This window comes from Budorcas taxicolor, chromosome 11 (assembly GCF_023091745.1).
Source record: "Budorcas taxicolor isolate Tak-1 chromosome 11, Takin1.1, whole genome shotgun sequence".
NCBI lineage: Eukaryota > Metazoa > Chordata > Mammalia > Artiodactyla > Bovidae > Budorcas > Budorcas taxicolor.
Genome location: NC_068920.1, coordinates 35,200,818 through 35,221,659, shown reverse-complemented (window position 1 = coordinate 35,221,659; position 20,842 = coordinate 35,200,818). Strand labels below are relative to the sequence as shown.

Sequence of the window (20,842 nt, the reverse complement as noted above, 5' to 3'; positions counted from 1 at the left end):
AGTGGGACTCAAGAAATTTAAAGTAGAAACAACAGATGTATATGTCAGCCACTATCAACTGCTTGGGCTATAAAGCAGCCACACACCTATAACCAATTGTTTATAGGCTCCTTTGATGATGAAAGTAATCTGTTCCCCTATGGCTGGCGATGACCAGCGTGCATGCCCTCTCTCGGCACTTTATAAGAAGATACAACACCTTGGAGCCTTATTAATACAAACATCAGCAACAGTACTTTATTCTCAGGAATGAAAAAAGGAGGGTTAATGTGGAAAGAAGGAAAAGGACCTGAAGGGGAAAGTCAAATGAAAAAGCAGGATGGATAATTATCTCCTTGGGTTGGCCCGGCCAAAAATGCCAGGTGCCGGCTGTTGGCTTGACGCACCTGGAACCTCAGCAGCCTTTGTGCCTCATCCTTTGCGGTTCTGCTGTGTGTAGCGAGGGTGGAGGCTGTGGTCCAACTCTGGGCATTAGACCTCTCCTCAAACAACCCTGAATATTCATTGGAAGGACTGATGCTGAAGCTCCAATACTTTGGCCACCTGATACGAAGAGCCAAGTCACTGGAAAAGACCCTGATGCTGGAAAAGATAGAAGGCAGGAGAAGAAGGGGACAACAGAGGATGAGATGGTTGGATGGCATCACCAGTTCAATGGCTATGACTTTGAGCAAGCTCTGGGAGATGGTGAAGGACAGGAAAGCCTGGTGTGCTGCAGCCCATGGGGTCACAAAGAGTTGGACACAGCTAAGTAACTGAACAGCAACAACCACAATGCAGATTATGGAGCCAGCAACAGCCAGTGACCACCTCACCGATACACTCCGCTTCCCAGTGGCTACACTGCTGCTGGCCTGTCAGCTGTCTGAAGGCCTGCTCCACAGCGCCCCAGACAGCCCAGATCACCTGTTGAAACACAGCTCCTCAGGGGTGACAGGTTGGTGGTACTGAGCTGTACACCACTGAAACAGAGGGTACGTTCCACCACCCACTGGGACAAGCCCTGTGACACCCCCCTATTTCTTTCTGGACAGCGGGTAAGAGAGTGCCTGCATCTCCCCTATGGCAAAGCTGACTTGCTTCCAACACATGTGAATTATGGCTGGATCCAAGGCAACTGACAAACACTTGGCTAAAATAAAGGTCGAGACCAGCAGGACATGAAAGACACTGACAGCTGTTAAGATAGTTTTCTACGTATGCCTCCAGTAGCCCCACCTCACATTGGGATCTTTCCACGACCTCCTGTAGGTCAGGCTGCCTTTTCTGGAGGTCCTGAAAGATAGCACAGATGGCATCTCCAATGTCTCGAAAGGCGTGCCCAGCTCTAGATCAACACTCAAGGTCAGAGGCAGCAGGGAGGCCAGCCAATATGGTCTAACAGCTGCTTTCTGAGGCACAGAGAGAAGCAGTTTCAATTGGGTGGCCTCCCTTTGAAGATGCAGGCCAGCTTTTTGCAGATACAATAAAATGTCTCCTGAGACATCCGGAAGGCAGGCCTCCATCTGTGGGGGCTTAGTCTACACATTCAGAGGTCCTGCCAACAAATGCGAAGCAGCGTGGGGGAGCACCCTGGTCCTGGGGGCTCGTCTTCCAAGGTCAGGGGGACAAAGTGTCTCTATAAGCAAAGTGGATGACCACAGATGGAGGATGGCTTGATTCAGTTGGACCTGCACGGCCTGGGCCAGGGCAGCCACCGCTCAGCCTCCCCACTCCCAGCCACAGCATGGCAGCCATGCAGCGCTTCCCCAGCTGGATCCACAAAGCATGCCTGGGGGCTTGTGGGCACCACTGAGCTGAGCTGGCCAGAGTGATGTGTGGGTTTGTATGCTTTTCCTCATGATGGTCAGTGAAATGTTTCTCCCCCAGGTAGGTGTGGGCACCCACCAGGAAGCTCAAGGTTGAATTAGCTGATGAATATCAGCCCTGCCATTATGAACCGGTTAAGGGTGTGAATGTCATTACATCTGTGTAAACCACACATCGGCCTCCTCTGCCCATTTTCTTACAGACTCAGTAGCACAGTAGCCAGGACAAAATGGTGGTGATTTAGTCACTAAGTCCTGTCTGACTCTTGTGATAGAATGGCCCAGCACAAATAAGACTAGGTTCTTAGTGGGGATTTAAGATTGTCTTCTTTTCTTCACAGATGACTTCTGCTAAAGGACTTTTAATTTCTCCAGGCCTTCTGACTCTCTTCTCCAAGCTAACATATTAGTGAAATTCAGTGGAAAGTCCCCTCCCATGCACTAAAATCAAAGAGTGCCTTGAAAACCCAAACTACTTCACAGATTTCACTTGTCCTGATCATGCAGTTCCCCCACAAAGAAACACATGAAGAGACAGTATTTTTGGGGGGGACAAAAAAGACAAGATCCTTTTCAATGTCAGATTTCTGGCTTTTAGTTAAAATTTTAACTCTGGATTTTGACTGTATTATTATGAAGAAGGATCTGCTTCACAGGAGTGCAGAAAAAGGACAGATAAGTTATTCCTTAACATTTTCAGGATGAAAACCACAAGGAAGAGTAGACTTTAACATGAGAGTTCTGGCGTTGCCAACTCACGTGGAAAGCCCTATGAATTGCCTAGAGCTGGAACTAAGAAGCTGCAGAGGACTTCTGCTCAGACCACTGCAGTGCCTTTCCTGATGCTTTTCCTCCTAATGAAAATCCACTTCAATAATATTATGTGTCCTTTAGGTTCCTCCTTCTCTAAAAGCTAGCATCCATGCTAGACAGAATTAGAAGTCAGAGATAATTCATTTGTATCCTAGCTCTATTGGCTGTGTGACCTTAGAAAAGTTACCATCCCTCTCTGGTTTTCAAGTGTTTCTTGTAGAACAAACAGGTTAACTCGCCTAACCCTGAAGTCCCTTGCTGCACTAACATCCTTATGCTTGTGTGCTCAGTCACTTCAGTCGTGTCCAACTCTTTGCAACCCTATGGACTATAGCCCACCAGGCTCCTCTGTCCATGGAATTCTCCAGGTAAAAATACTAGAGTGGGTTGCCATTTCCTACTCCAAGGAATCTTCTAGACCCAGGGATAGAAATGGCATCTTCTGCATTGCAGGGGGATTCTTCACCCACTGAGCCACCTGGGAAGCCCACTAACATCCTCAGGTTATTTTAAAAGACCAGATCCCACAGGATGTCAGCTGAGAAGATGGCTGAAACGCTATAGCTCAGGGTTTGTCTCCAAGGTAGTTTAATAAATATAATGGAGTAAACATGAAATCAACAGTTCATTCCACAAATATTTATTGAGCCTTACTATGTTCTAGGGATTGTAATAGGCACAGAGTGTAAAGTGAAATAACCATCATAAATATAGAAACCAACCAAATTTCATGTTGGTTATTGGACCAGCATCTTGGAGAAGGAATATACAGTGGTCATCCCCTTCTAAGTAGTTGTTTATAACTGGAAAGTCTGCTTGTTATTGATGGCTGATTTTTTACTTGGACGGACTGAATCTTCTGACACTTAAGCCTTTAAAGATTAAGATTTTTCCCTTTATGAAGTAATTAAACATATTTCCTAAAACCCTATCCGGGGTAGAGTTTATTAGTCACTGTCACAATCTTGGGGCTGACTGCAGTTTCATTGCAATAGCATATTCCCTGCCCACCAGTCTGGAAAATTATCTCACTAAACTTTTATCATCTTTCACTTGGAAATAGCAATGTAGCCAACCCCCGCTGAACTAGAGGAAATGTAAGTTTCTCTTCTGCTTTCTCGGCCTTATGATTTCCTTTGACGTAAGGCCTCTTCATGACTGGTCTTCAGCAATAACTCCTCCTAAGATCTTCACAACTCTGGGCTTCCTCCTTAGTTACTACTAACTCATTACCATCTTAGGGCTTCTCACAAATCATTTAAAGTTCCTGCGAGCAGTCCTAAGCTGATCTCACTGGACCGAATGCAGAGAGATGGAGATGAAGGGGCGTCTGCTGATTTTCTCCCATCCCACCGCTACATAAGAAACAACTGCTTCTGCTGCTAATAAGCCGCTTTCTATTAATTCGTTGGTGAAAAGAGAGGGAAATTAAGGTTCCTACCTGGCCCCGCCCCACAGCTGGGAAAAAAAAAGAAATGCATTTGGAAGGTTTAAGAACTTTATGTTCCCATTCAGGTTCAAAGCTTCTCTCACAGAAGCTGGTCCCCAGGTCCCCTTTACTAATTGCTCAAATCACTCCGTTCTCCCAAAAGTTTCTCTCCCTCCAAGCCGCCCCCCAACCCGCGCCACCCCGCAGTTTCTAAAGGAAAAGGTGTTCTGTTAAACATGAAAACAGGTCCTTGCAGTGCAGAAGCCACCGATTAACAAAGACCGAAAGCCTCGCTCTCCCGCCTTCCCGGTTCACTTCGAGAGGGGCTACTGTTCACTGAATTTGAACTTCAGGCTCCAAGCAGAGGCAGGTGAGAACCGCCGTCCCCGGCCCGCCCATAGCACCCTTTTCCCCAGAGCACACTGGAAGCCCGTGGTCCACGAACTGTGCACTCGCAGCCAGCACCCACCTTGCAGTCCCGACGGCCCACCGCCCCGCCCCCCCTCTCGTCCCTCCCTCGGCTCCGCCCCTCGCTCCTCCTCCTGCCCCCAACGTAGTCTCCGACCCCTTCTCAGACTCTCTGCTCGTCCTCTACATTCTTCCTTTCCTCCTCCTGGCTTCCTCCAGACAGAACTTAGTCACTTTTTTAAAATACTTAAAAAAAAAAAAATTTCCAGTTTATGAGAAAGTTTAAAAAAGGGTCAGAGGAATCCCCTTCCGCCATTTATCTAAAGTCGCCAGTCGTCTTCTTTTGCCGCACTCACCCTCCGTCAGTAGGAGGGGTCCTCTCTCCCTCCCCAGGCCATCCGAGGGTCCTGCTGCAACCCACTGAGGGCCTGCAGTTCCAGGGATAGGAAGCCGACTGTGATGTTAAAGAGTTAAAGAACCTTCCTGCAAAACCTTCCGCAGGAGGAAACAGGTGACCTTGAGTACCTTCTCAGACCTCGGGGCTGGGTGGGGAGAAGGAATCCCTGGGCCGCTGACCTGGCTGCTATTCACTCTTGAAGTGAGGGAGTTTACTGGCCTTATTCCAGCCAGATTGTTGGCTGAGAGCAAAGGAAAGTAGGTCCTCAGAGACAGGCCCAGGGCGAGGGTGTCCCCGTCCAGGACCGTCTGAGTTGGATTCCGCAGTTTGGGAACTTGGCGCTCACCAAGGGAGAGCTAGAATGAAAAAGAGAGAGAAAAGGGAAAGAAGAAAGAAAAAAGCACTCCAGTGAAAGAACAAACAACCCCAAACAAAACAAAACCTACACGTTCTGGCTTCCCACTTCCTCTGTTTGCAATAAAGGTTTTCCTGAGCAACTACAAAACAAAATTCAGAAGTGATAGTTCTTGGTGTAAGACGTTGGCCGCTAAGGAACCTAGAGAAATTTACACTTAAATTCACCCTTGACAGTGAAATTGCTCAGGCTTTGTCAGCGTGCTTCTCGTTCTGTTGCATCTACAACCAGCTGTGTAGCTTCCAGAGTCCCATGTAGATGACTGGGGGGCTGTTTGCACCTGAAACATTGAACATTCTGAGGCCAGGCTCTTGGTCCAGTGGGCTCAACCTGAAACTGCACAATTCAGACGTAACTCAAACCCACAATCTTCTAACTGAAACCACACAGTCTGTCTTAGGACTTAATGAAGCCCAGGTTCTTTTTGTCTGGGCCAGAAAGAATTCAGCAAAGTGATAGGTAAGAAGTAGATTTATTAATAGCCTTTGTAAAGCGGTTGCAGGAAAATGGGGCTCTAGAGGATGGTCATGTCCCAGGTCTCAGGAGAGTTATGAAATAGGCTAGCATGTGAGGGTCTTTAGCTTTGGGTAGGAAAGAATTCAAGAGCAGAGCCATAGAAAAGTGAAAGCATAGGATACACAGTCCATAGGCAGAATGAGGTCTGTCTCAGAAAGTTAGAATGGTCCCCAAAATATGAGGGAGGTAGTTTTTATGAGCTGGATAATTTCACAGGCTAAAGAGTGGGAGGATTATTCCAACTATCTTGGGGTAAAGAGGTGGAGATTTCTAGAAATTGGGCCACCACCCACTTGGGACCTTTTATGGTCAGCCTCAGAACTGTCATGGCACCTGTGGACGTGTCAGTTAGCGTATGCTGATGAATTACAATGAGTGTATACTGAAGCTCAAAGTCTACCATCTTGGGCCTAATCAGTCTATTTGGTTCTAACCAGTTTATGTCATATCTTCAATGGCTGTGTTGTCCCCTGCCCCCTTCCCTCCTGTGTCAGACCTGTCTGTGGTCTTATGTTCTTTTAATTTTTAAAAGTTAATTGCTAATACTAAAATATTAGGAGACTTGTTATAAAATCTGGATTTCCAGCTTTGGGGGAAAAAAAGATTCATTCTTTCCATCAACCCTGGACCTTTATTTCCTCACATTTTTAGCAGAAGACAGTTATTAGATACATTAGATGCTGTCTTTACCACGCCAGATGCACATGTTGCTTCCTGTCCCTGTGGGAATTTGAGTGTGGGCCCTGCCCTAGCTGTCTGCCTCCTGGGAGCTCTCCTCCCCAGAAGGCTAACTCTCATCTTCTGCACTTAGCCTACTCTCATACGTCCCAGGGACTCTTTGGAGGCTTGCCCTGCCTCTCCCAAGTCTTGAGAAAATATTTTAGGCAGTTAAACAAAATTTACTTCATCAACATAAATAAAAAGGAGTTGATAAAAGACTATTAGAAGACCTATGAAAGGATATGGTTATTACTAACATTGGTATCCTGTGCTTCATTCTTTCCGTCTTCTAGTCCCATGACTTAATAGTTTGTTGAAAATAATAACAGTTCTCTTTATTGAATATTTACCATACACAAAAGATTAGCTCCCCAGGTCGGTAGGTGCCCAAGAGAATGCACTGATCATAGCAAACACCCTCTTCCAACAACGTGAGAGATGACTACTCTACATATGGACATCATAGATAGTCAATACCAAAATCAGATTGATTATATTCTTTATAGCCAAAGATGGAGAAGCTCTATACAGTCAGCAAAAACTAGACTGGGAGCTGACTGTGGCTCAGATCATGATCTCTTTATTGTAAAATTCAGACTTAAATGGAAAAAACTACTAGACCATTCAGGTATGACCTAAATCAAATCCCTTATGATTATACAGTGGAAGTGACAGATAGTTTTAAGGGATTAGATCTGATAGACAGAGTGCCCGAAGAACTGTGGATGGAGGTCTGTAACATTGTACAGAAGGCCATGATCAAAACCATCCCCAAGAAAAAGAAATGCAAAAGGGCAAAATGGTTGTCTGATGAGCCTTACAAATAGCTATGAAAAGAAGAGAGGCGAAAAGCAAAGGAGAAAAGGAAAGATATACCCATGTAAATTCAGAGTTCCAAAGAATAGCAAGGATAAGAATGTGTTCCTAAGTGATCAATGCAAAGAAATAGAGGAATAGAGTAGAATGGAAAAGACTAGAGATTTCTTCAAGAAAATTAGAGATGCCAAGGTAACATTTCATACAAAGATGGGCACAATAAAGGGCAGGGACGGTATGGACCTAACAGAAGCAAAAGATACTAAGAAGAGGTGGCAAGAATATACAGAAGAACTATACGAAAAAGATCTTCATGACCCAGATAGCCATGATGGTGTGATCACTCACCCAGAGCCAGACAAAGTCAAGTGGACTTTAGGAAGCATCACTATGAACCAAGCTAGTGGAAGTGATAGAATTCCAGCTGACCTATTTCAAATCCTAAAAGACAATGTTGTGGAAGTGCTGCACTCAATATGCCAGCAAATTTGGAAAACTTTGTAATGGCCACAAGACTGGAGAAGGTCAGTTTTTATTCTAATCCCAAAAAAAGACAATTTCAAAGAATGTTCAAACTACTGCACAATTTCACTCATCTCACACGATAGCAAAGTAATGCTCAATATTGTCCAACCTTCCCAGTATGTGGACTGAGAACTTCCAGATGTTCAAGCTAGATTTAGAAAAGGCAGAGGAACCAGATATCAAATTGCCAACATCCATTGGATCATAGAAAAAGCAAGAAAATTCCAGGAAAACATCTGCTTCATTGACTATGCTAAAGCCTTTGACTGTCTGGATCACAACAAACTGTGGAAAATTCTTCAAGAGATGGGAATACCAGACCACCTGACCTGCTTCCTGAGAAATCTGTATGCAGGTCAAGAAGCAGTTAGAACTGGACATGGAACAACAGGCTGGTTTCAAATTAGGAACCTAACTTCACTGTTCCTTGTGTATGATTCAGTTCACTTCAGTTCAGTCGCTCAGTTGTGTCCAACTCTTTGTGACCCCATGTACTGCAGCACACCAGGCTTCCCTGTCCATCATCAACTCCCAGAACTTGCTCAAACTTGTGTCCATCCAGTCAGTGATGCCATCAAACCATCTCATCCTCTATTGTCCCCTTTTCCTCCTGCCTTCAATCTTTCCCAGCATCAGGGTCTTTTCCAGTGAATCAGTTCTTTGCATCAGGTGGCCAAAGTATTGGAGCTTCAACTTCAGCATCAGTCCTTCCAATGACTATTCAGGACTGATTTCCTTTAGGATTGACTGGTTTGATGTCCTTGCAGTCCAGGGGACTCTCAAGAGTCTTCTCCAACACCATGGTTCAAAAGCATTAATTATTCGGTGCTCAGCTTGCTTTATGGTCCAGCTCTCACATCCATACGTGACTACTGGAAAAACCGTAGCTTTGACTAGACAGACCTTTGTTGGCAAAGTAATGTCTCTGCTTTTTAATAAGCTTTCTAGGTTGGGCATAGCTTTTCTTCCAAGGAGCAAGAGTCTTTTAATTTCATGGCTGCAGTCACCATCTGCAGTGATTTTGGAGCCTAGGAATAAAGTTTCTCACTGTTTCCATTGTTTCCCTATCTATTTGCCATGAATTGATGGGACTGGATGCCATGATCTTAGTTTTCTGAATGTTGAGTTTTAAGCCAACTCTTTCACTCTCCTCTTTCATTTTCATCAAGAGGCTCTTTAGTTCCTCTTTGCTCTCTGCCATAAGGGTGGTGTCATCTGCATATTATTGATATTTCTCCCGGCAATCTTGATTCCAGCTTGTGCTTCATCCAACCTGGCATTTCACATGATGTCCTCGGCATATAAATTAAATCAGCAGGGTGACAATATACAGCCTTGACATACTCCTTTCCTGATTTGAAACTAGTCTGTTGTTCCCTGTCCAGTTCTGACTGTTGCTTCTTGATCTGCATACACTTTTCTCAGGAGGCTGGTAAGGTGGTGTGGTAGACTACAATGGTAGATGAGCAATATTGCATAGGTGATGAAATTGTATAGAATTTAATACGCACATACAGATGAGTACAAGTAAAACTGGAGAATCAGAATAAGATCAGCAGGTTATATCTTTAATTTGATTGTGAAATAGTACTGTAGTTTTGCAAACTATAACTACTGGGATAAACTGGATAGTGTACAGAAGAGCTCTCTGTTTTATTTCTTACAATGGCATGTAAATCTACAATTATCTCAATTATTTTAAGTAAACAACCAAAAAATTACATTTTTTCCTGAAAACAAGGAAATTTTAAATTCTTTATTAATTTGAAAAAAATTCCAACTTGCTTTGAATCCATAAATGCTCATTATAATAAGCAAAAGACAGTGTCTAAATAAAAAACATACAAGTCTTTTGTCCTATAAAAAAATCCCACTGAGATTCATCTGGAATAATATCTTCTCAGGGAGAAGGCAATGGCACCCCACTCCAGTACTCTTGCCTGGAGAATCCCATGGACGAAGGAGCCTGGTAGGCTGCAAACCATGGGGTCGTGAAGAGTTGGAAACGACTGAACGACTTCACTTTCACTTTTCACTTTCATGCATTGGAGAAGGAAATGGCAACCCACTCCAGTGTTCTTGCCTGGAAAATCCCAGGGACGGAGGAGCCTGATGGGCTGCCGTCTATGGGGTCGCACAGAGTCGGACATGACTGAAGTGACTTAGCAGCAGCTGCAGGGAAAACATGCTGGTACCTACTAATGATTTCCTTCCCCTTTTTGATGTTCACGAAATGCCCTTCCAGAACTTTGCCCAGGACTGGCTCCTACCATTGGAAGAATCAACTTTCTTCCCCCTTTCCCAAGTTGGAACAGTGTGTGCCGATCGACAGTCCTCTGGCACCCCTCCCTGGCTCCATAGTCCCTGGAAACCTGCCAATGACCTTCTCATATATAAATTATATTGCTATCCCAGCTGGAATTGGTCCAGGCTTGGAGACACAGCTCATTTAAAGGCAAGCATGCCTTCCCTTATAGTACCACACACATTTTGTGCTTTGGTATCTTCATACTGATATTTGTATGATGTGTATCCAACATCATGAAAGTTAGAGCAGGTAAGGTGTTGTGAGGTGGGAGCCAGGAGGTCCTGAATGCAAATCCACATCCCATGATTTTCTAGAAATATGATCTTGGGCTAATTGATCCAATTCTCTGAGCTTCAGTTTGCCCATCTGCAAAATAGAACCAATAGGACTAGTATAGCTACCATTATTGTTAGGTGGTAAGATAACAGTGAAAAATAAATGAGATGGTATTTGTAAGAGTGCTGAGCCATGAAATTAAAAGACGCTTACTCCTTGGAAGAAAAGTTATGACCAACCTAGATAGAATATTCAAAAGCAGAGACATTACTTTGCCAACAAAGGTCCGTCTAGTCAAGGCTATGGTTTTTCCAGTGGTCATGTATGGATGTGAGAGTTGGACTGTGAAGAAGGCTGAGCGCCGAAGAATTGATGCTTTGGAACTGTGGTGTTGGAGAAGACTCTTGAGAGTCCCTTGGACTGCAAGGAGATCCAACCAGTCCATTCTGAAGGAGATCAGCCCTGGGTGTTCTTTGGAAGGAATGATGCTAAAGCTGAAACTCCAGTACTTTGGCCACCTCATGCGAAGAGCTGACTCATTGGAAAAGACTCTGATGCTGGGAGGGATTGGGGGCAGGAGGAGAAGGGGACAACAGAGGATGAGATGGCTGGATGGTATCACGGACTCGATGGACGTGAGTCTGAGTGAACTCCGGGAGTTGGTGATGGACAAGGAGGCCTGGCATGCTGTGATTCATGGGGTCGCAAAGAGTTGGACATGACTGAGCAACTGAACTGAACTGAACTGAGCACAAATCGATAGTAACAACAAAACAGATGAGATGAATATATCTGCTTCCTCATCAATGTGTGAATACATGTGAATTCATGGGATTTCAGAATTGGAAGGTCCTGGAGAAGTTGTCCAGTCCTCCCTCCCACTTAATGAGACCAGTGCTCAGGGAACAGCAGATTTCAGCATTAAACTCCATCACCCATTACCATCACAACTTCTGCACCTAAGCAACATACCTGTCCCTGCTATGCTCTGTCAAAACTTGGAAAAGCCCTTTTCTTTGGTCCAGGTACTTTAAACCTCTATCTCATTAATTCTTACTACATTTCTGTAATGAATGCCCAATTATCTTCATTTTACAGCTGTGAAAACTGAGGCTTAGAGATGTTAAGTAACTTGTCCAAGGTCACACAGTTAGTAAATGGGATTCAGCCCAATTCTGTCTGAATCTGAAGTCCTTTCTCTTTTCTACACTATTTCACTACTTTAAAAAAAAGTGTTTATTTTTTTCAAGTCTTGTCCCCCTTTGCTGTATAACTTTTGCTATGGACTGAATGATGCCGTCCCAAAATTTGTATGTTGAAGCTTTAACCTCCAATATGATAGTATTTGAGGGTGGGCCTTCAGGAGGTATTTAGGTTTAGATGAAGTCATGAGAGTGGGGCCCTTCACAGTAGGATTAGCACCCTTATAAGAAGACTTCCCTGGTGGTCCAGCGGCTAAGATTCCAAACTCCCAATGCAAGGAACGTGGGTCAGAGAATTTGATCCCACATACTGCAACTAAAGATTCTGGATGCCACAACAAAGATCAGAAGTGCCACAACCAAGACTCAATTCAGCCAAATAAATAAAATAAATATTTTTAAAAATCATTGTAAGAAAAAGGAAAGGCACAAAAGAGCCCTCCCCACCTCCCTCATCCTTGCCCCCATCCCATGCACACAAAGAAAAGGTTCTGTGAGCACTCAGCAAGATGGTGGTCACCTACAAGTCAAAAATCAAGAAAGGAGGCCTGCCTCAGAATGAAGCCTACCTTTGCTAACACCTTGATCTTGGAGTTCCTAGTCTTTAGAATGTGAGAAATAAATGTCTGTTGATTAATTCTCAGTCTGTTAAGTCTCAGTCTGTATATTTTGTTCTGAAACAGTCCGAACAGACTCAGACAATTGCTGCATTCTTACCTTCCTTTTCCAAACCTGACCTCATTCAAAGGCTTGCATTTCAGCCTGTCCATCTCTCAGCTCCCTGAAGTTGGGTTGTAACAATAGATTTCTTTGAAAGAAAATAGAAAAAGAACAATGAAAAGTGGCCTAATTTCATTTTTAAATGTGCAGTAATTTCTGTGGTAATTATTTGCAAGAAAGATAATTGGACTACCTACTTAATATTTTGGGGCCTCCCTCATGGCTCAGATGGTAAAGAATCTGCCTGCAATGTGGGAGACCCAGGTTCGATCTCTGGGTTGGGAAGACCCCCCTAGAGAAGGAAATGGAACCCATTCTGGTATTCTTGCCTGGAGAATTTCATGGACAGAGGAGCCTGGTGGGCTACAGTCCATGGGGGTCCCAAAAGTCACACATGACTGAGTGACCAACACTTTCACTACTTAACATTTTAATACTCTATTTAGGGTTAGTAATGTTTAATTAACACTCCTCACATTTTACATGAAAAATGATCAATGAAACGTATATTATCAGTCAGGATTCTCTGCAGTAAGCAACAGAAGTCAATTCTGGCTAATTTAAGCACAAACAAGATTTTTTTCTTTTTAATATTGGAAAGGTCATAGAATTTTCCAGAGTATAAAAACCACATTGCAGAACAGACATCCATGATGATGTTTAGATTCCTGTGGATACCTATTGAAAATGTACTGGTTAAGCCAGGATGTAATTTGGTGACCGAAGTATGATCTTGAAGGATAAAGACACCCTTGGCTATAAAAATGGGAAAGTGTGGCCTTGAGGTTTAAATTAAGTTTACATGATAGATGACAACCACTATTTTTAATTTAACTCAAGTACAAACACATCCACCATCTCATAAATCTTACAAAATTGAGTCCACAAGGCACTGTAAATAATGCATGATCCAGTTGTATACAGACTAACAAGCCCAATGTTAAATAGCCACCTAATTTATTTGTGCATATTTAAAACTCAAAAGTTGCCCCCCAAACTCTCACAATCATTTTGAAGCCACTTTTAAGAATTTGAGAGGGATTAAATTTAATGGATTAAATCCATTAAAATGGGTTATTGGCGGTCGTTCAGGCTCAGGGCAAGCAGCCAGTCCTGACATTCTGACTGTGAGGGTTGCAATACAAAACAGCTCATTATTTCTTCCTCCCACCAGAACAGAAAGCACCTTTGTCCCCTCTGCAGATGGTTGCTGTAAGTCACCAAGATGCCTTCACTTCTGCTGGCTGCAGGTTAGAGAGATAGGGTGAGAAATAGTAATAGTTGGTCTTTAGACACCTGAGTCCGGGACACTGTTGGGGTCTAACGACATTTTCTCAGGACATCTTCGAGGACTATCAATATGACCTGAAAGTGTGGTTTCACTGTTATTTGCTGCAGTGAAAGAGGAAATGCCCCACCAATGTTCCCTGTTACACCATCTCGCTACTTGTAAGATAAGAGAGAAAAATAATGGTAACACAAAATCCCAGCTCTTATTGAGCAGACACTATGTGCCTGGGATTGGGCCAAGCACTTAGATGCTTTCTATCCTTTTATCCTCATGAGAATTCTGTGCAGAGGGCTCTGCTACATCTCTGTTTTACAAATGAGGAAACTGAAGATCTGAAAGGTTGTGCAACTTCTTCAAGGACAAACACATAGAGAAAGAGAGAGCCTGGAATTAGAATCCAGTCTGTGATGGTACCACCATGCCTTGCTTTGCTCCTTTCTTGTGGGACCCCAGCTTTTCTTTCCTTCTTAGTATTTTTACTAACAAGGAGTGCAGTCTCTCAATGCCCTCCAATTCTTTTCACACCTCTCTCTCTTACCTGTTAGTCCCATGGCAGTGCCCTTGGAGTGTAATTTTTAGCATGGCTCACTGGCAAGTCTCTGTGTTTTTACTGGAACATCACAGAACACAGTTGCCTTTTGAACAACATGAGTTTGAACCCATGTGTGCATCCATGTATACATGGATTTTTTTTCTCAATAGTAAATGCTACAGTCCTACACAATCCGACGTTGATTGAATCCATGAATGTAGAGAGTCCGCTATAAATTATATGCAGATTTTTGACTGCAGGAGGGTAGGTACCCACACTGTTCAAGGATCAACTGGAATGAAATTCTTAATACCAAATGACCACTATCTTAGGGGCCTCTATTTATCTCCCACCCTTTCGGATCATGATATCTTGGCCTCTTTTCCAAGTTTTCAGCCTCAAATTTCTTTGATTAGTATTTAAAAGTACAAGATATTTTAGAACGCTAGAAGTCTAACACATATAACTCAAAACAAGAGAAGAAAGTCATCAAGTATATTTTGATGGATGTGGTTATTACACTGTCTTGTAGCGTGTGTGTGCTCAGTCACTCAGTCATTTCCACTCTCTGCGACCCCATGGACTGTAGTCTCCCAGGCTCCTCTATCCGTGGAATTTTTCAGCAAGAATACTGGAGTGGGTTGCCATTTCCTACTCCAGAGGATCTTCCCCATCGAGAAATCGAACTTGTGTCTCTTACGTCTCCTGCATTGGCGGGTGGATTCTTTACCACTGTGCCACCTGGGAAGCCTTATTGTAGTTACTCTTTTTTTGGCCACATTGCTCAGCTTGTGGGATCTTAGTTCCCTGACCAGGGATTGAACCCAGGACTGCTGCAGTGAAAGTGCTGAGTCCTAACAATTGGACTGCCAGGGAATTACCTGTAGTTATAATCTTTTAAGTGGTGGTCTCCATTGTTAAGTTATGGTCTTCTTTGAGGGCTGGAACTGTTTTATTCCTTTTTATATTTCTAGCACTTAGCTTAGTGCTTTAATAATGTTTGTTGAAAAATTAAAGAAAAACTAATAATATAATCCTAAATAGACTAAAATAACTGTCATTTGCAAAGTGTCTGTTAATGTCAATTGGCATTAATGTCAGTTTGTCAAACGGCCCAATTTGTCTTAAATTTTTGAGACCATGAAACATAAAATAATGTTTTTAGGTGACAGCTCCTTCCCATCTTGGCCTGGTTCTCTGTTTTGCCAACAAAATTTCCACTTCAGATGCCCACCAACCCCTCTATCATCAAACACCATCTGCTTAAACTGATATGACTGTGCTGGCCAGTCCCAGTGCCCTGAACAATGTAGACAATTGAGGATTCCACCTTCAGGTGAAGGGCAGAATAAGGTAGGTACTTCTGGGTGTTACTTTTTTTTTTTTGCCTGCCCTGTGGGGCATGTAGGATCTTAGTTCCCTGACCAAGGACTGAACACACGCCACCTGCATTGGGAGCATGGAATCTTAACCACTGGACCACCAGGCAAGTCCCCTGAATATTGCTTGATACAGCATTTTGTAGAGCAAAACAAGGGACTGAAATACTTCTGAACAATTCCTATTTTTGTTTTCTGTCATTTCCAACCTTCTTTGCAAAAAAAGCTGGGGGTGGGGGGAAGAATCAAAATAGGGCCTGGCCTGCTTTGGTGTCTCTCCGTTTTATTGATGGTCTAAAACATTCTCAACATAACACAAGTCATAACTGATTCAGAACTCAAAGCAGCATCCACTGACTCCAAGTCCAGTGCACTTTGCAATAGATTAGGACTTTGCTTCTACTTGAATTTTACTCATCAGAAACCCATTCACTAATTTGGTGACAGAGGTGAGAGTGTGCCTTCCAATTTATAAAAATGTCAATAATCCCAGGAACATTCATACACAAGAGGAAATTCAAATAACAATAAATTTAACTTCAGTTATGATTTTCCAAAAAGATACCAAAAACAAGGTAATATGATAATGAGGTACTGTTTTACATTAATGATACTACCAACAAAGTCTATAGTGATCATTTTGAATGATGGGAGGATTATGCTGAGATCCTCCTTGATGCAGCAAGATAGATTGCTATCATTTTGGAGAAAGCAGTTTGTTAACAGATACCACAGGCCCCCAAGATACGGTTCATACCCTCCCACTGGATCACCTGAATACACAGGATTTAAATCAATTGAAGAAGACAAACATCTGAAGGAAGATACTGATTTTATGGAAGATATACTATATAATGGGGAGAAGGCAATGGCACCCCACTCCAGTACTCCTGCCTGGAAAATCCCATGGACGGAGGAGCCTGGAAGGCTGCAGTCCATGGGGTCGCTGAGGGTCGGACATGACTGAGCGACTTCCCTTTCACTTTTCGCTTTCATGCACTGGAGAAGGAAATGGCAACCCACTCCAGTGTTCTTGCCTGGAGAATCCCAGGGACGGGGGAGCCTGGTGGGCTGCCGTCTATGGGGTCACACAGAGTCGGACACGACTGAAGTGACTTAGCAGCAGCATACTATATAATGGAGCTTCCCTGTGGCTCAGAAGTTAAAGCGTCTGCCTCCAATGTGGGAGAACCGGGTTTGATCCCTGGGTCGGGAAGATCCCCTGGAGAAGGAAATGGTAACCCACTCCAGTATTCTTGCCTGGAGAATCTCATGGACGGAGAAGTCTGGTAGGCTACAGTCCACTATATAATATAAATAAATCTAAGTGCCTAACAATACAAGATGGTTTTAAAAAATTATGCTACAGAGACTTCCCTGGAAGTCCAGTGGTTAAGATTCCACATTTCAGTGGTGCATTCACTCCAAGGTCCCAGCAAACAGATCCAGGGTCGCCCCTTGCTCCAGCTTCTGACCACCCTCCAACCATTTTCCCAGTAGCAACCTTCAGAATCAGCCCCTCAGCTGTCTGTGATCACTGGGTCCAGCCAACACCATTTGTTTTTTTAAGCTAAACAGCTTATTACCAATCAACCATGGGCTCCCAGATTTGTCAGAATTATTTCACTGAGATGCAGGCCACCATCTCTATGCATCTGCTGGCCTCCTACACCTACTCATCTCTGGGCTTCTCTTTCAACCTCAAAGATGTGGCTCTGGAGGGTAGGGGCCACTTTTTCCTTGAATTGGCCAAGGGGGAGCACGATCGCCTCTTGAAAATGCAAAACCAGCATGGCGGCAGGGCCCTTTTCCTGAACATGCAGAAATCTTAAGATGAGTGGGGTAAAACCCAGGACACTATGGAAGCCGCCCTTCTCCTGGAGAGAAACCTGTACCAGGCCCCTTTGGATCTACGTGGCCTGGGTTCTGCCTGAGGAGACCCCTACTTCTGTGACTTCCTGGAGAATGACTTCCTAGATGAGGAGGTGAAATTCATCAAGAAGATGGGTGACCATCTGATCAACCTTGAAAGCTGGCTAGTCCCTAGGCTGGGCTGGGCGAATATCTCTTCAAAAGGCTCACCCTCAAGCACAACTAGGAGCCTCTGGAGGCCAGTGGGCTTTGAGGGGCCCCACTAATGTCAGGGCTTCTGCCTGAAGCCCCTCTCTGCAGCCACTAGGCAACTTTTTAACACCCTGGAGCCCTCTCCCAAGCCTTGGACCAAATGGAAAAAATAAAGCTTTTAATAGCAAAAAAAAAAAAAAAAAAAAAAAGATTCTCCACTTCCCCTGCAGAGGGCACAAGTTTGATCCCTGGACAGGGCACTAAGATCCCACATACCATGTGATGTGGCCAAAAAAATTTTTAAAAATTATGCTACCGCAAATGAAGGGAATGTTATACTGACATTAAAATTGTAATTAGGAGTAATCTGTAATAATATGTGAAAAGAGTACTTTATGACATAATGTTTAGTTAAAAAATAAGAAACACAAAATTACATGTACTCAAAGATAGCAAAAATAACAAATATATATATGAAAGAGAGAGAGATGGAAATTTGAATGTAAGAGGTTTTTTTACCTCTTAATCTCTTGGGATCAGCATCCAAGGGGGAGTTGGACTGAGGCGGAGTGGAATTCCAGGAGGAACTTTCCTGGGAAGTTGCAGTGGCTTTGGATGAGGCAGCTCTTTTCATGCTGGTGGGCATCTTTCCTCAAGGGAATCTTCTAAGAGAAAGGTTAGTGGGGAAAACTAGAGTCTCCACTGCTGCAGCTGGTCTTGAGACCCACTCAGTAGTCGTTTATCTCCACCTTCTATCAATATTGTCCACGTTGGTGTCCCTGGGCACTTTTGCTGGTCTAGGTGGCTTTCCTAAGCGGGATGGCCAGGACTCTTAAGCCTTAGGAGTCTGAGCTCCTGGTCACTTTGCCCTTCTCAGGCTAAGGCTGCTGCAAGGGAGTACCAAGTAGATTATCTGGGATCAAATAGAGTCTCCCATGCCCCCACTGTATTGGGTTGGCCAAAAAATTCATTTGGGTTGTTCTGCAGTTACAGAAAACAGGCCTACCTCAGGATGATCCTTTACCTGTTTGAGCAGGTGACTTCTTTCCAAGTTTACTCATTTCTTGGTATGAGGAAGCTGAAGGCACTGGGCAGTAGACAAAACTTGAATGGGATTCCTGCTGTGCACCCTGGTGGAACATCCTCTTCCTAGGAGCCAAGATCTGTAAGCCCTCAGAGCCCAGAGTTTCAGGAACAGGAGAAAAGAATTCTCCCAGTGGGTCTCTGGATGTGTGGGGAGGCAGGGCCTTGGTTCAGACGCATGTATTCTATCTGTCAGGAACACCACACCATAGAATGGTGGTGAGTTTAGGGAATATACTCTAAGGTACCTCCTCCCAGCCAGCCTCTCAGTTCTATCACAACTATTCCATTGTTCTGTGTGGTGCAGTTCAGAATAGGGCTACGACCCCATGGTCAGGTACCCACTACCACACTTCGTTTGCTACAAAGTCTGTCCCTTACTCAAATGTGATCTTTTGCAGGATCTCCTTTTAGTAGATCAAACACTTTGTAAGCCCTTGAAAAATGGTGCTGAGGCCTGTAAAAAATTATTGTGTGTGTGCTTAGTCGCCCAGTCGTACCCGACTCTTTGCAACCCCTTGTACTGCAGCACACCAGGCTCCTCTGTTCATGGGGATTCTCCAAGCAAGAATACTGGAGTGGGTTGCCATGACTCCTCCAAGGGATCTTCCTAACCCAGGGATCAAACCCAGATCTCCTGCATTGCTGGCAGATTCTTTATCAACTGAGCCACCAGGGAAGCCCCCCGCAAATTATTAAAGAACCTCAGTGAAGTAGAGTTGGGAGACCAGAAGAGGGAGCTCTCATGCCCAGCTACGATACCAGAGCCCAACAGGAGGAAGACAGGCCTTTTTCCCTGCAAGGACTCAGCCAATGAAAAGCCTCAGACTCTTCTTTTAAAAAAAAAAAAAAAAAAAACTACAGTCCTCCTGACTTCCTTTCCCCCTCTATAAAAGGGGTCTCCTTCCCTTGCTGTTTTGGGACTCGCATGTGGCTTGCCATGCAGGCCCCAAAGTGCAATTCTCTGCTGATCTGAATTAACACATCTTTGCTGGAGAAATATCTAGCAGTCTATTTGTTTCAGGGCAACAGGTCCTATAAATAGGAAAGGCAAACTCAAGAGGTAGGATGTATGGATTTAAAAAAATATTTTCTTTTTAAATTGAAGTATCAGTTCACTTCGGTTCACTCGCTCAGTCGTGTCCAACTCTTTGAGACCCCATGAATTGCAGCATACCAGGCCTCCCTGTCCATCACCAGCTACCAGAGTTCACCCAAACTCTTGTCCATCGAGTCGGTGATGCCATCCAGCCATCTCATCCTCTGTCGTCCCCTTCTCCTCCTGCCCCCAATCCCTCCCAACATCAGGGTCTTTTCCAATGAGTAAACTGTTCTCATGAGGTGGCCAAAGTACTGGAGTTTCAGCTTTAGCATCATTCCTTCCAAAGAAATCCCAGGGCTGATCTCCTTCAGAATGGACTGGTTGGATCTCCTTGCAGTCCAAGGGACTCTCAAGAGTCTTCTCCAACACCACAGTTCAAAAGCATCAATTCTTCAGCGTTCAGCTTTCTTCACAGTCCAACTTTCACATCTATATATGACTACTGGAAAAACTATAGCCTTGACTAGATGGACCTTTGTTGGCAAAGTAATATCTCTGCTTTTGAATATGCTGTCTAGGTTGGTCATAACTTTCCTTCCAAGGAGTAAGCGTTTTTTAATTTCATGGCTGCAATCACCATCTGCATTGATTTTGGAGCCCCCAAAAATAAAGTCTGACACTGTTTCCACTGTTTCCCCATCTATTTGCCATGAAGTGATGGGACCAGATGCCATGATCTTCGTTTTCTGAATGCTGAGCTTTAAGCAGACATTTTCACTCTGCTCTTTCACTTTCATCAAGAGGCTTTTTAGTTCCTCTTCACTTTCTGCCATAAAGGTGGTGTCATCTGCATATCTGAGGCCATTGATATTTCTACTGGCAATCTTGATTCCAGCTGTGCTTCTTCCAGCCCAGCATTCTCATGATGTACTTTGCATATAAGTTAAATAAGCAGGGTGACAATATACAGCCTTGACATACTCCTTTTCCTATTTGGAACCAGTCTGTTGTTCCATGTCCAGTTCTAACTGTTGCTTCCTGACCCACATGTAAGTTTCTCAAGAGGCAGGTCAGGTGGTCTGGTATTCCCATCTCTTT

At 44.0% G+C, this 20,842-nt stretch overlaps 1 pseudogene; it reads left to right on the top strand.

The window, feature by feature from the left end:
- Positions 1 to 17,150: 17,150 nt before the first annotated feature.
- Positions 17,151 to 17,653, top strand: LOC128056728 (ferritin light chain-like; annotated as a pseudogene).
- The last annotated feature ends 3,189 nt before the right edge of the window (positions 17,654 to 20,842 follow it).